This window comes from Corvus kubaryi, unplaced genomic scaffold (genome assembly GCF_017639235.1).
Source record: "Corvus kubaryi isolate FWS band 111438036 unplaced genomic scaffold, C.kubaryi_AGA036_p1.0 split1-131, whole genome shotgun sequence".
Taxonomy (NCBI): Eukaryota; Metazoa; Chordata; class Aves; order Passeriformes; family Corvidae; genus Corvus; species Corvus kubaryi.
Window position 1 is genome coordinate 14,569,906 of NW_024582073.1, and position 14,390 is coordinate 14,584,295.

Here is a 14,390-nt window from a genome sequence, read left to right on the forward strand (position 1 = left end):
AAGCCTGGTTTCCTGACAGAGAGCTTGAGTTTTCAGTGTTTTCATGTTACAATATTCCTAACTGAATGCTTACTCTTTCAAAAACAAGTTTACTTGAATTAATATGCATGCCAGTCCCAATATTACTGTAATCAGCTTTTTTAATTTCAGAAAAAATATTTGCATTTATTTTTAGAGAAATTTATTGATACTTGAACAGTTCTACTGATGCTAGGGGAGTCCCCAGCCTAAAATACATGTCTAAATACTCATATAATTTTTGCTTAAGCAAATATTTTTTCACAGTCAGGCAACACTTACTAACCAACATTTACTCAGATCAATATATTTTAATTGAAACTAATGGCAGATAGCTTAAACCAACAGATTTTTCACTGAACTAAGTACATAAAATCAATACATTGCCAAAACCTGGGAGATCTTGTATAAAAAGGTATTTTTATTCTTAGCTAAATTAATTTATTGAAACATATGAATATTACCAGTAATCAAAATACTGACATTCAGACACTGCTCATGACATCAGTACATTCAGAAAACTTTAGGCAAACTTACATAAAGCCATATGAAATAAGGAGTTAACTTGCTGAAAGTTAAGAAACAAGAGGCTTGGGGTTGATATTCCTTCTCTTTGCTACAAACTGCCTCATCTTGGGTGAAGTCCTTAGAGGACTAATTTAGGCCTGAACTTTCCCAACTGACACCAGCACAGTAAGCCAGGCTCCTCTCTGCTCAGCCATGCCCCACGTGCAATCACCTGGTGGAGGTGACTCAGTACACTGATTATTCTGGGAGTGTACAACCAACATGGCCACTTCAACCAAGTAGCTCAAGTTTGGTAAAAGCCGTCATTAGCGGCTGATATTGCAAAATTTGTCAGTGCAAGAGAGAATTAGGTACCTCGATACCCATGGAGATCAGCACACCTCTTATCTATCCACAGATAAGGTTCCTGTATACAGAACAAGGACAGCAGCACCTCTCCAAAGTGTGCCTTCTTTGACTCGAAGCTTTTGGGCTGGGGACCATCGCTGACTTTCTGCTGAGACAACACATCACAACAGGGTCTCAGTCACAGGTATTATGACAGCAAGCTGACTTGATAAATATAGAAATTGGAAGAATTGGTGACTTAAGTGAGAAACTGATAGCATTTACCCATCTGCTGAATTCCTATTTTCAGTAGGAGATACACAAGAGCATAGGCACTACTGTGCGTAGGAGCGATGACACAAAGACAACTGGGTGGGATGGAGGCTGGCACACGGTCATCTGTTTTGGTATTCAGTTACAATTACAGCATAATTAGTCTACTAATTGCATGCCCAAGTTTAGTAGATGAATTTGTGTTTGTAATTACGGCTTATTGAAATGCACTGTGTTTTCAATGCTTGCCTCTGTTTCCATGTGAGTGTGAAATTTTCTTCTTCCACTCCCTTTGTGTTGATTGCACATGAAGAAATGTAAAAGATGACCATAACCCACGCAGGCAAGTATGTCAGACCCTCGCAAAAATAGCAGCCAGACTGTAACCATCAGTTCTGCAATCACATCTGTGGGAGTTCCTGGCCTCAGGTGCAGCTTTGTTGGCTTCAGAGAAACCTGTGCAGTGTCAAGGGCCATCCTTGCTTACAGTCATGCTGGGGGAGGCAGAGCTCCTGCTACTCAAGTTATCACCTGTTGAAAATGGCCTTTCAAAAAGCAGCCTCCATCTTCTGCAAAGACATTTTCCAGTTCCAGACACAGAAAATTCTGCAACTGCCCCAATAACTTCGCAAAACTCTTCCTTGATCTTTTTCATGTGAAGTGAGTGAGCGAAAGCCACTAAAGCAATGTCATTTCTTAAGCAGAAGCATTGTCTTTCTTACAATCTACAGGGAAAATACTTCTTCCTTTTCTTCCATTTAGTTTCCCTGTACCCAGCTGAGAAGCATAAGCTAAGTACTAAGGAAAGCACATTTAAGAAGAATCTTGGATGATGCTTTAAACAATGTACAGCTTTGTTTTTATTTGATAAACCTTCATAACCCCCCCACATTCTTTGAAGTTTTGAAGTAGTTGCCAGGAGTTTCTGTCCCACGAGAAGGTAAGGTGGCAGCCACATGACATATGTGCAGGATTTTATGCATTCTACAAGAGGTTAGAGAGTCTGTCTCTTTCAGAGAGATGCCACTGTATTTATAAGATTGTCTGTACCAAGGGAGAATCAAACTGAAACTTGTAGCCTGTACATTCTGTAACAGTTTGGTTTAATTAAAATTAGACATGTTCCTAAGCAGAACTACAGATCAAAACATACTCTTCAAACTTTGGGGAAAACAGATAATGGAGTAGTACCCTTTTTTTCTTTTTTTTTGGGTCTAGCTTCCTTTAAAAAAAAAAATTGATTGCACAAAAACTTGGTGCTGACAACTAGGGAGCTATAGACTCCAAGTTCCTTGAAAACTAAGTAGATGGACCATACTATTTCACTTTCTATGTATCTATTCCCCATGATTTATGATTCCCACAGACCAAGATCTGAAAACTCAGGCCAAAATGCTGAAATGAAGAGCAGAGGAAGTAAACAACATTGACATTTCAGAGCAAAACCCTTTCAAGCTCAGTTATCCCTGTTGTTAAGGAAGCTACTGATGTAAGGGAAACTTTTGGAATGAAAAGACAAATAAAAAAGTACCTTTTAGGAGGAGCATGAAGCTGTTGATTCTTTCAAGAAATATATTCAGTATCTTATCTCTGCTCTTGCTTGGTTCAGCAGAGATCTGAAAAGTTATTAACTGGAGAAAGAGAACAAAAAACGCCGTAAAAAAACCCACCCCAAAGCAACACCCCAAAGCTAAACAAACAAATCTCAAACCAAAAGCAAACTTTTGCAGATTTCATAGGGCATCACAGTTGACAATTTTCATCTGAATATGGTTGGTTCCTTCCTGCATATCTTTGGTCAGCAGTGTTTCAAATCTGAGAAAAAATGTCTTCTTGTTCAGGTACTGTGAAATAGATGAAAGCATCTGAACAAAGAGGTAGGGCTCATTCTGTCATCTAGCCTCGCCTGTTATACTGTTTAGGTTTCTACACACTTTGGAGTCCTAATTATTTAGCTAGACCATAGACCATATCCTTTAAATAAGTAGCAATACGCATTTAACAAGTTCCTTCACAACTTAACAGTCAAGTGCCATTACGTATTTAACAAGTAAGTTAATTGAGATATTGCACACAGAGCAATCCCCTTGTAAATTCAATTAATCCCTCACAACTGGCTCAGACTTGCTGCCCTTCAAATACTTGCACAGAGATTTAGAAAAGGTAGTATATTTAGTGAGGAGATGAAAGGGAGCGAGAGGTGACTAGTCTCTTGTGTTGGCTAGTCTTTGTGAAATGGCTATAATGCCTGACAATTTTATGCATTGCATTGTGTAGGATACAACGTATCTATATCACTGTATCAGCTGTCAGCCTGAGCATCTGACTATCTCAGTCATGCACATGCAGTTTGCACCCGTGTCAGCCGTAGTTAATAACAGTGGTATCGTGTGGATGGATACATGTACAAAGCCTTGAGATAGAAAATATAAATTCAGAGTTTATTAATTATTACTAATAGATTAGGAGTGCTTTGGTTGATCTGATTTTGTGGGGTTTTGTAGTATCTCTTGTTTTTAAGGCAGTCTGTAAGATATAAACTCTCTACCCCACACACACCGTAGTCTGTCTTTTTGGTTAGTCCTGAACAAGAGTTGAAAAGAGAAAAGTCTTGCTAGCACAGAGAATCAGCACTTTCTAATTACCCTGTTTTGTGGTACAAGGTGGGCTGGTGAGGTGACCTACAGCAGGAAGTCAGCACTTTTTGAGTGAGTACCAGCATATTTTTGCATTTGTTTGCTTCAGACTTCTATTCTCTTTCAAATGGATCAAGTTACCTTTCTTTGGATCTTTAGCTTTGTCCATTAGTACATCCCCAAAGAGTATTTTGTCAAACAAAGCAAAACACCTTGAAGACAATTCTAAGTTTTTTGAGAGTTATAGCCCATACTTTGTTTATGTATAGTGATTATTTATTGAGTTAGCACTCCCAAAAGGCAGATCTGGATACTAGAAAAATGCATTAGATAATTGCTACTTGGTTTGTTCTCCTGGTATTTTGTGGTATTTTATGCTGTCTTAATGGCACCACCTGAAATTCTTTGGGCACAAAAATATTTTAAACTGTGATCGGTGATAAATTTTCAGGAAGTGCTTTTCAAATTCCCATAGTAAGAAGCTCTGCTGAAAATGTTCTTATGTCCAGGTTGTTGTTCTGGATAACATACTGACAAATGACTATACAAATCTTAGGACCATAAGAAAGACTGGGGAAAGAGATTATGATAATTCTGAACCTAAATCCTACAATGAACAAATGTTTCCATTTAATCTTTCTGACTTACTATATTTTGAAAATTAGAAAATAGTTTGCCATGTAATGCTTAGAAATACTTTCTTAGGTTATGCTCTCAGTCAGAGGTTTGCTAAGAATCACTTCTCTCTCCAAACATCACTCTCTTTAAGAACCCTGACAAGGACTCCTGGATTTAGAACATGTTGACAAGAATAAAACCACATTGAAAAGCTCAAAGGTCCAATAACACCTAACTCACTTCCACTATAAGCAGATAAATATCAACTATGAAAATACCAAGAGTTTCAAATTCAATAAATATAATACTGTATAATTTTCATGTGTCCATGACAGAGAATGCTGTCAGCACCTGAGGGAATCAAGAAAGCTTCAGGTATTTTGAGATCTGATGGCCAAGGAAGGCTAGCTCACCTTCTTAGATGGTTTTAGTAAGAACAATGCTGGAATAGCACAATAGATTATTCAGACACCAAACTGATGGTATCAATGATTTTTCATTACTCTATGCTCTATACGCCTCTTTTGGAACCAATGCTGACCACACAGCTTAGTATAATTGAGAGGCTGAGCTCTATTTCCATTTGATATTTTCTCTGCTGTTTCAATGATAATATTCACATACAGTAGGAGGAGATAATAATACAAAATCTATATTACTCTGAAAACCATCTTTTGCTGTCTAAATCCATTGTATTCTTTGGGAGCTAGTTAGCTAATTATTAAAACAATATCTAAAAATAATCAACTTCCAGAAAAATTGGCAGGCCAAATTCAGTTCCCATTCATCCCCAGACAGCACCAGTGCATTGTAGTGTATGAGGGAGGATTATAGAAAACAGTGTCAAATTATTACTTTTCAACAGTGGGTAATTCATGTGTGGGTTGTAGGAAACAGCCTAATGGCTTTACAGACAGCCATTACACTCTTTACCTCCGCTTCATCTTGTTCCTTACTTGCCAGAGTCAAGCACAGCATGTGCTGCAGGAGGATCTGGGTATCCTTGCAAGACCTCTTTCATCTCTCATTGCAGATAGGATCTGGCAAAGAAGGAGGACCACATTATTTTAACACAAAGACAACTGTCACAATATTTCCCCAGTGGCCAATCACCCCGCAGGGGACAACTTCATCTATATTGTACCTGCTTAACATACTTCATTAACTCTGTCAATTACCAGCTACCTCAGCACCTTTTCTTTTGGCATTACACAATTTATTCTTTCCATGTCCCAAACAGTACCACAGCTCCTACTGCTTCATAATCCAAGTAAGGAGATATTAATCTTAGAAATGTGTATTAGAACAATTAAAATAGATTTTCAAGATGGTTTATGGCTTGTTTTATCATGGTGTTCAGTACCTACTACTATTTTTGAATTTTAAATATATGGGAGAGTTCCCTCTAAAAAGAAGATATATGTCTTTTAGAGGGGACTATATTTTTCTTTGACAGAGACTTTCCATAGAAGTTCTCACTTCCAAGTATAGCAGCAAACTTTTCTAGTTTAACATACTCTTTCAAGATAAATTTTAAAGGTAAATACACAGAGACTTGACTTTAGTCACCTCATTGAGGCTTGCTAGGCTAGGAGCTAAGGAACATATTTACCCTGGGCTCTTTCTGCAGGCACTGGAGACAGACTTGCCCTTCTGAATAGAAAGTCAGCCTACCTGAGCCAAACTATACTCACTGACTTGCGTGAGACTCTGCTCCTCACCACAGAGCCTTAGTTAAGTGGCTTTTCATTAAATGTGTCACTTAGAATATCTTTGTGAGAAGCAGGACTTTTGGTTTTATGGAGACAGTTCAAGAGGCTGGAGTTTCAGGTGGCTGCAAGGGCCAGCAGAAAGGTGGGTTTGGATGAGGAGTTAAAATTTGAGGATGAGGGTTAAGATGACATTAAGGTTGGGTCTCCAAATACAGGAACAGATATGGAACAGGAGGAAGGGGGCTTGAGAGTTCCAGACCAGCAAAGCTGTGGGAGGGTCCATGGATAGAAGGTGTAAAACTAGAAGGCGCACTTGTTTGAGCTAGCACTTACCAGTGTATCTAATTTTCTGCTTGAATATTAAGCTCTGCTTACGCTAATCAACTTCAGTGCATGAGCCCAGATCACCAGACAAAGGAGCTTGTGGGGGCAGTGTTGGGTACAAAAGAGCGCCACTCACAACTGAGCGCAACTCCACAATTCCCCACCGCCGCTGTGGGGCAAGAACAGAATTACAGGACTGCTCCCTGCTTCCCTCCCTCACACTCTTCTCTTTCTCCCTCTTTTATTTTCTTTTCTTCTACCTGGAATATGACAGGTTTCTTCAAAGGATACTTTTGAAACTAAGAAAACCTGTATTTTCACAGAAAAAGTCAAACAGTAAATGACCTAATGCCTGTTACAAAGACATCTGATTAAAGCAAATTCAACATACAGTTTAGAACAGACTAGCATCAAACGTTCTGAAAAGGAACAGATGAACCAAGAAAATTGAAAGTCAATAGAAATCCTAAATACCTCCTGATTACATAGAGTTTTCCCAGTCATTTTTCAAAAGGAGCAAGGGATATCTGATCGCTCAGCTCCTGCTCTAATTAGGTTGAAAGGCAAATCCTTCAGAAAAGGGAAGCATTGCTAGAGGTTACCTATTGCAGTTGTGGAGTCTGTTGTGAAGTTGAAGGTTTCTGCAGGCTTCAGCTTTCCAAAGTAATATTTCTTCCAACTGAATATTTTTGCTGCTTCTCCTTTTCTGTTCATGTTTTCTTTTTTTCTACCTGAATCAGTATGCTTCTTCCAGATGTAGCTGCTGCATACTTCTGCAGGTATTGATCAGGGCACTCTGATCGGTTGGACAGAAAATGACATTACCTGTCATCTTTTCCCATGCTACAGAATTGTAAAATGTGAGGTTTCAGTACATCAATTAGCTTCAAAATACTATAACTGCATATTAAGGAACAGCAGATACCTATTGCCGTATGCTACATTTGTACCTTCACTACCCTTCAAGACACCTCTAGGGGTATTACAGCATTCCAAGTACAGTTGGAATGTGTGTATAGCCTAAATATGTAAGGAAGAAGGGTCTCCAGAGTGAGGATTGTGTCTGCAACAAATGACAATTCTTTTTTAACACTTCCTTACTTAATAATGCTGTCTGGGCTAAGATTCCTTTTAATATTGGTAGGAAAAACAGTCAAAGTGAATTCTCTAATTGCAGTAAAAATAAAACCTTGTGATTCTCTGATGTGCCCATAACTTGAATTTTTGAATTAATGCAGGAAGGGTTTAGGGAGTTGCAATATGCCAAACTACTTCCACTTCTGTAAAAGCTGTTTGTTCATGGCCAGGTGTAGTACTTTTTTTTTTTCCCTTTCTTTTTTCTCTCCCCTTAAATAAAAATGAACACTGTGCAAACACCAGCTGACTCCTTTTTAATCTGTCAGCACATTCTTTACATCTGTGCATAAACACTATTATCACAAACTCAGAGTGTTACTGCAAAAATTAACAGAGTCCTCAAAATGTACTCTCTGCAGTCTCCATTGGAATACAACTTTAATGCGTTAATGTGAGCTCTAGGAGGAAAAAAGAAAGGCTTTTCATTTTCACAGAAGGTTAACCAGGGCTTCCTTCACTATCATGTGTATGCACAGGGTAAATATTTTGTACTTAGTACAGTATTGTCTTTTGACATATAGTTGGCCTCAATAATGTTTCCTATTGTGTTCACTTAAAATATTAACCATTGATGAAAAGACATGGTCTGAGGGAGAATGATACAGGACATGGCATTTTTTCAGAGATTTTTAAAGATTACCATTTAGAATGGAACTTCTAGCTAGGTATTAGTGTGTCTGTACGTAGGAAAAAACCACAGTCATATTTTTCATGTTTATAGGGATGACCTTTTATGTTATAGTACAATGCTTTGAAGCACAGTTATTTTAATTGCTTTATATGCCTATTGAGACCATTCTGCATGTCACTTTGTTATATATAGCACTGAGTCACATATGTTTGGTCAATGAATCTTTTGCTGCCTTGATATTTATGTTAAACTCTGAGCAGGAGTCGTGGTAACATTGTACTCTGGGTTTTGCTGTTGGTGTTTTCTTGTTGTAGGTTTTTTACTGTCACTCTAGCTGTATACCTAATGAGGTGACAGGAAGAATTAAAAATGACAGATTGTTTTGGCTGCAGTGGGGCTGTCTGAGCTATATTTTCCTGTAATATAGCTCAATAAACCCAGCTTGTGGAAAACCCTCTGCATGTGATTCACTGCTGCAGCAAGGGTCCGGACGGAGGTTTAAGGGAGAGCCGTGGTTGGGCCGGGCCGCACGGACGGGACTCGGCGCCCCGGGGCACCGGCAGCTCTGGGGATGCGCACGGCTGCTCGGGCCACCAAGGGCGGCTCCCAAAACCATCTGATTAGAAGTCGTGAGGGTTGGCTACGGCACCCTTATTTCACTCCGAACAGTTTGTAACACTGTAGCTTTCAGTCCGTAATGCCTCTGAAGTGTGGCGGCACCTTCTCCAGACAGACCCTCGGAAATGGGAAGCACTGGGAACGCGGTGGCCATTGCGGGGATTCAAGGCAGCCTCTGTGTCTGTGGCAATAAATATCTCAGCATCCACGTGCCATTTTGCTGCTGTGTTCCTGGTGGCAGCATAAAAGGTATCAGAAGAGATTCCTCAGGACAGAATGGTTAACTACAGGTGTTAGACTGATAGCTGTGTAATTAAGAAAAAAGATCTGTCATGTCACAGAGTGTGCAGAATAAATTCCAGATATCCACGCATAATCTTTCAAAGTGCCTTTATCTCCAGAGCCAGAAAGGGTGACCACAGAATACCCTGAACCCAATTATGTACTTTCTGATGATCATATTTTTATTTCTCAAGACACAGGGCTAATAAGAAAGATCAAAAAATGTTTGAACCAGAGTAATTTCTAATGTCAAGAACTAGTTATTCTTACAACAAGCTCCCAGGTCTTGGCAATGTAAGCAGTTCTCTGTTTGGTTTGATTCCTCTTGGGGAGTGGAAACGAGGGACTAGGAGATTTAAAGTGACTTTGTACTGTGGAACCAACACATGCTTTTGAGACCCGCATTTGACACTGGTTTTGAGGTGGTTTGTTTCTTCTTATTTTATTTTATTTTATTTTGTTTTATCTTATTTTATTTTATTTTATTTTATTTTTGGAGTTTGGGATGGCAGAGTGATGTTGGTTTGATTATTTCTTTTTCTTTTTCTTTTAATTTTTTTCTTTTTCTTTGTTTTTTTTTTAATATCATTTCCCAGAGAGAAAACTGCAGAGGAATTTCAGCCTATCACCATCAGGGAGTTTCTGTTCAGTTCTTTGGATCGAAATAACTCAATCAGGTAAGAGTCTGCAGGAGGGATGAATCCAAAATACAAAATCCACATCAGAAATTTACTTTAGGAGGAAAAGGAATGTTGCCAATAAAATGAGCAATAAAAGGGGGAGGGCAAAGAGGTGGATTCCTCTGCAGTAGGAAATAAAAAAAATGTCTGCTTTCCAAATGATTATTTGAAAAAGGATTCAGAGGGCACCTGACTTTATTGTCCGTACAATTCCTCATGTTCAAGGAGCAGTGCACGTATGGATGTTATGGAAAACCATGTGCTTCCCCACAGATGATGCTCTGCAAATATGATTTCCTACATGGGAGAAAACAGCTTGAGCCTGTAAGTCTCTGTTTTTTGGCTAGAAGACATAAAGGTAGCTGTTGTGGCCTGCTTTCTTCAGATGCTGAGCAGTGATAAATTCAGGTGAAGTTGGGGGAGCCATACATACCAATCCTATGTTTTTAGAGACGGAGCTGGTTTGGTTCTTTGTTCTCCAACTGGCTCACCAAGAGAAGCACCAGAGAGGTGCCAAGTGTTCCACCCTCCCAACCAGGGGTAAAGTTCTGCCCCTGGCAGACACAGGAACAGGATAATTAAAAGTAACAGCTCTATAATGAGAAGGGCAGCTTTGCTCCAATCAGGGCATGGGCGAAAAAGAGTAAGTGAGAAGTTTAATTTGCAGCTTATTCCTAGGCTGGCAATTGAATTCACTAGTTTTTTGGGTCTCAGACAAACTACCCAATTCTGAAAAGTAAAAATGAAGATGGAAAAATACTGCAAGCAATCATGCAAAGTAGAATTCTGAGGGTAGCTTCAAGATAACAAAACAAAACTGTTTTCACTGAGATCAATCATGTTAGTTCTGTCCTTTTTTATTTTTTTTAATCCTAATTATCAGCGCCAAGCAGGAATCACAGATTAGACACTATTGAAGCTATTTTTAAGTTTAGCTTATTGAAACCTGTTCTTTTCAATGAATCTGCTCAGAACAAACTTAGCTCTTACATTCTCTGCTATATTGCTCACAGTATCCTGAAAGGAAAGGAGCAGATGCAGATGATTCCTCTTGGGACCAAGATCATTGCAAGGAGCTCAGAGACTCACATGCACACAATAAATTAGTCAGGAATTTGAAGGTGGGGTGGAGGGGATCTATTTCTTGATTATGCAAAAAATTTGCTGCTCAGGGTTTTTTCCCAAAACTCTTTGGATTTGGGAGTCCTTTTCTCATTGTGAGGGGATGACAGGCTGAAGACTCCTTTTGCTCTAATGTCATTTGAATCTGGCTATGGTTTTAGGAAATTACATGCCTGGGTATTTAGATTAAAGTTTCATCCAGAAAATGCTGTATCAGGGTGAGGAGGGATTTTGGAGCATGCCTCCTGGCAAGGTGGCAACCCAGGTAAAATTTCTCATGACAGCTGGCCATGGTCTGTCAGGCAGTTTGTGTGGGAGGGAGAAGTAGAAGGATTAGGAGAAGAGGAACATATTCTTTGAAGGTTATTTGTTTTAATCTCAATTTAACCTACTCTAGGTTTAATAAGAAGGGCTTGGGAAAGAAAAGGTAGTAGAAAGGGAGAAGAGAAAGACAGGCAGAGAGAAAAATGTGCTGAGACATATTGGGAAACAGTGGAAAATATGAAGACGACAACTAGACCTGATCCAAAATATAATGCAAGCATAGCAAGTTGCAAAGTGATACAAAACAGTATACAAGAAAGGCAGATAGAAAAATAATCTGAATTACCAGACATGTTATATGCTTCTATGTCATTCTATGTGTGTAAATGTATTTAATCTCTTCACATCCATAAAATGCCCACATTTTGCAAAAATACACTTTTGAGAAGCTATGGTACGCTAAATGCTAACCTTCATTTGTGGTTGTGCTCTAAGAGAGTAATTCTTTGTCTCTGTTAGTTGTTTTGCTAGACAAATAAAAGTGGATCTGTGGAGTGAACCAGTGTGGATTAAAGACCCACTGATGGCATTATACATATTTCAGTCAGATCTGCCTGGAAAAATTGTAGTCCAGCCCTGTGGGCAGAATGGCCATTCCCAGTTGGAGTGCACAATGTGTTCTTACAGGGTGTATCTCCCTCTTTAGCTTCTTATGAATCAAGCTGGTTTGAGTGATCCATGTCCACTGAATGCTGTAAATTAGTGAGGCACAGTAAGTGGGAATGGCAAGACTCACATGCCAATGTGGACTTTCTACAAGAAGTTAAATAAACATCTGTACCGTTTCCAGGCTATAGCTTGTATAGCTGTCTGTCAACCCCAAATTCTATGGTTTTGTACAAAGCTACTTCATGTTGCATCTTGACACTTATTCAAGATCTACATTATGCTTGTGTAGCATAGGTTCCAAAGGGTTTGTGTTTTATTAATGAGACAGTGGAAATGCTCTAGAATCAGCTTTCATCTAAATAAAGGTGATGATGTTTATCTGTACCCTCTGTATTGAGAGCACAGTGCTTCCTGCTGGTATCTATGTTATTCATTTGCTGACTAATCTCTTTACCTGATCAGTATTGATTGTAACTCTCAATCTATAACCTTTAGACACAGTGATATTGTGGTTAAATAAAAACACGGATGCAAAATAATTAACAAGGTCTGATACTGGTATTTCCTTTCTGGCAAATAGTTTAAGCAAAACTTATATTTGACAACTAGAAGCAGTATTTTAGAGAAAAGTGTAAATGGAAGATGAATATACAATCCTTAGTTCCTTACATAGATTACCTAAAAAGAAATAGTAAGTTACCTTGCGGAAATCAACAGCTTCTTCAATTGGATTGCTTCTGTCACTGCATGGACACAGTCTTGTTTGATGTCCTCCTACCATTTGTCTTGCATGGAGCCTTTTATCTAAATCCAAAGCAATGCAGTCGTCACTGCTGCAATTCAATAATGGCTCCACAGGAGCTGTCATCCCCAGTTTGCTATTCATCTTATAAAGCCTTTGAGTTTTCAAAGTATCCACTAAAGTTGGTATTTCAATGCTGTGGACAGATCACTTAAGGTTCTTTTGTATTTTCAAAACAGGTTTAAATTGAGGATGGGCAGATATTGAAATGCCCAACTTATTGTACCTAGGTGCCAAAGGAGACGATGGAAATGTCAAAAGGTAATTGGATAATCACACCCACCTCCCAGCTGAAAATGTGTGACTTTGTGAGCTTGAATGACACTTTGACTCAATACTGGCATTGCCTGTGGGGAATGAGCCCCTTGGAACAAAGACAGAGATGGAAAAAAATTTGAATTAGCCACTAGCAGCCCCAGGAAGTGAAAAATTATTATGTGATAACAACATGAAGTATAAGGTAAGAGAGAACTTATATAATTTCTACTCAAGTATAAGATGCCCTTTATTCCATTTGATATAGACTTAGAAAGCAGGGGTCATTTTGGACTTGAAATTTAGTGTCTATCCTGAAGGAATTCACATTTATCATTATTCAAGACCCTGGATGTAGGCATCTGGATTTAGAGCACTCTTCTGAGGTTTAGGTGGGAGTTTGGGGGGGATTTTATTGCAGATGCCCTTTTTCCTGGGCCAGTCTGAACATGTATTTTAGCTGTTAGCTTTTTTCTTGTTTGTTTGCTTGTTTGTTTTCAGCAAAAGCATTACCATCTTTGGGCAGTAATCTGAAATAATTTAGCAGGGAAAAGGAGATTAAGTGTATTTTTTGAGAGTGACAGTTAGCTTGGATAAGAAAGCAGTATTCCTACCTGAGTTCAAGTTTAGCCAGGATGCTAAATTTATATATAGCCTTTTCTTACCAGAAGTACCATGTTTTGCTTAGTTTACTATACAGAGATTGGAGTTTTACCTGAAGAAAATAGTCTCTGTGGGAATAACTCACATTGAAAGTATTGAAGGGAAAAAAGCTTCCACTGTCAGAACCAATGCTGCTTCCATAAGCACCAAATCCATCTGTATTGAAAAGCAAAGAAAAATATTTCACTTAAGATTTCCTAAATCCAACCCTATGAATTTATGAGATTGCCTTCATTTCAGGTCTGTTTGGCACAACTACAGTATGTTGTCCCCTGTTGCCCTTCTGGGGACAAGTAACATAAATTGCTTACTGTGTGGTTTCCCTGAGTACTGCTACGTTCAGTGGTCTGCAAGAGTATGGGAACGTGGCCATACAGAAGAGTTTGCCTTGTCCCTACCCTCTGGGACAGGAGAGGTGCAGTTGGATGATTTGGATTAGTGTCTGAGCTACTGACCAGTTCTGCCGTGACAGTCCTAGTGCTACCACGGAAATCTGCAGGCCAGCATCCTATATTGATCTGCAGAGTTCCTGGGAGACTCTGTAGATGCAGCTCAGAGTGGGGAGAATTTCTTAACACAATAGAAATACAGCCTTCCTTTGCCTCTGTATTTTGCTGTCTCCCTTCCCTGAGCTAAATTGTACCAATTTCCCTGCCCAGAGCTCATCGCAGCGGTAGAACCATGACTCACCTGGTAGTTTCTGAGACAGCCAGGCATTCCCCTCTAAATCTCTTCATCCCCTTCAGCCTATTTTTAAATGCTTGGCTGCTATTCTTAAGTGCTTGTATTGAACAAAATGTAAATATAGTGCAACCTCTGGTTTTAACCTTG

At 39.1% G+C, this 14,390-nt stretch overlaps 1 long non-coding RNA gene across 1 annotated transcript; it reads right to left on the reverse strand.

The window, feature by feature from the left end:
• Nucleotides 1-235: 235 nt before the first annotated feature.
• On the reverse strand, nt 236-9,531 carry LOC121676801. Its single transcript, XR_006020610.1, has 3 exons — nt 5,334-9,531; nt 2,678-2,777; nt 236-1,039 (listed from the first exon to the last, which is right to left on the reverse strand). It is a non-coding gene; the product is annotated as an uncharacterized LOC121676801 (long non-coding RNA).
• Between the last annotated feature and the right edge of the window lie 4,859 nt (nt 9,532-14,390).